This window comes from Amblyraja radiata, chromosome 1 (genome assembly GCF_010909765.2).
Source record: "Amblyraja radiata isolate CabotCenter1 chromosome 1, sAmbRad1.1.pri, whole genome shotgun sequence".
In the NCBI taxonomy this organism is placed as follows: Eukaryota; Metazoa; Chordata; class Chondrichthyes; order Rajiformes; family Rajidae; genus Amblyraja; species Amblyraja radiata.
Genome location: NC_045956.1, coordinates 167,125,645 through 167,127,582, shown reverse-complemented (window position 1 = coordinate 167,127,582; position 1,938 = coordinate 167,125,645). Strand labels below are relative to the sequence as shown.

Below are 1,938 nucleotides of genomic sequence, written 5' to 3'. Positions count from 1 at the left end.
ACCTGGTAGGTAGACATGATTTGAATTGCTCTCACATGTGGAAGGTGAATGCTGATGCAGGCTGGTTGACCCAAATGTGTGGTTCTGTGATCTGGCCTTCATGCCTTTTGATGTAAGACACTGTATATGACCCAGCCTCCGACACAACTCTCATTAACATTCCTAGGAAAATCAAACATAGCTTATTAGAAGCAGGCAACTGATTATGCATCTGGACTTGCTCAACATCTCTCCCATCCATAGGATGTTGTAATATATGAACGGGTCACAACTAAATATTTCACCATAATCAACATGCCTGATACTAGCGTCAGCATGATGTTATTTACTGTTTGCAGGTCTCACGTGTAGGTATGAAGGAAAGTTATTTCTGTGCTTTTTAAGGCTTCTTCTTCTCTCTGTCATCAGTAGTCATCAGAGAGTTAGATTTAGCTCTTAGGGCTAAAGGAATCAAGGGATATGGGGGAAAAAGCAGGAACGGGGTACTGATTTAGGATGATCAGCCATGAGGGCTGATTAATATTGCAGGGAGCTGGAGATGGCAAGCCGACAAAAACATGAAAACACCTACTGTGTTGCACGAGGAACATAGACAATAGGTGCAGGAGTAGCCCACATGGGGGGGGGGGGGGGTGATTAATAATAATAATAATAATAATAATAATAATAATAATAATAATAATAATAATAATAATAATAATAATAATAATAATAATAATAATATCTTTTATTGTCATTGCACATAAGTGCAACGAGATTTGGTATGCAGCTTCCATCCGATGTCATAACATAAATAACTAATAATAAAATTTAGATAGGCAGTGGCAGTGCGGGTGGCAGTGGGGAAAAGATATATGAATTTTACTTCGGAGTCACGTGAGTGACTACGTGAAGAACCCGCTCAGTGCGCAGGCGCGACACATAAAGGTTAAGGGTTGTACTAACAAGGGGTGGATGAATTACGCCTGGTTAGGAAGCTATCACTCTTGGTAGTTATATACCAAAAAATAAATACAAGGGGAATAGAATTAATATCTTGCCACCAATTCAGCAAGCACCCCAAGTGGTCTACCCTCCCACGATGGTGAATGTCGCACCATCGTTGATAAACCACTTGAGTATTTCACCAGGTATACCCATTCATGGGATTTGTAACTACTACCATGGATCCAAGGATACTTTATGGTAGACATCGACCTTGAAGATGCACACTATTCAGTACCTTCTCATATAAGTTTCGGATATACCGCAATTACCTGGATGGAGTAACCATGATGAGCGTTGCGGCATTTAAGTCAAAGTTATCCAGAATCAACGCCCTGACACTTAGAAACATTCCGTCATGGCATGTCTATATATTAACGACAAACTATCCTTGGATACAGCTTTAGCTGCATCGCTTCTCGGCCTTTTGGCTAAGATCAAGTGTAGTATCTGTTCTTATCAGTTTAATAATCTGATACGACCCTTATCTAGGGACCATATATTAAATTGAATTTTGGAACAGGGAGATGGAATAGGGGCTTGCTCTGTCCACTCCACGCATCGACCCAGTATTGCAGTGCCTCTGGGAACGGTGCACAAAATATATATCCAGATATTTACGTTGACCATCCACAACGTTGTTATCTGGTATTCATTAAGACTATCAGTCATGGTGCATTAACCACCAATCAACTACGTGGCAAAGTAATTGGGATATAGCAGCATTACCAGCTACTGAACTTTGTACCTTTCCTATGAGCTGAGATACTAGTGTTCAAAACTATCTCCATACCTGTAATATGGGGGCAAATGGATTAATCTGTAGTGTTATCATGGAATTTATCGGCAGGAAGGATTATGGTTGTACACTTCCACCTGTTTTGAGTAACATCTTATGTGTCCTGATGTGTTACTGAGCTTGTAATACTTAATGCCAATATGAATTGACTTAAA

General features: G+C 40.0%; 1 non-coding gene across 1 annotated transcript; it reads left to right on the top strand.

The window, feature by feature from the left end:
- The first annotated feature begins 1,395 nt into the window (after positions 1 to 1,395).
- LOC116983213 lies at positions 1,396 to 1,587 on the top strand. Its single transcript, XR_004414647.1, has one exon. It is a non-coding gene; the product is annotated as a U2 spliceosomal RNA (small nuclear RNA).
- The last annotated feature ends 351 nt before the right edge of the window (positions 1,588 to 1,938 follow it).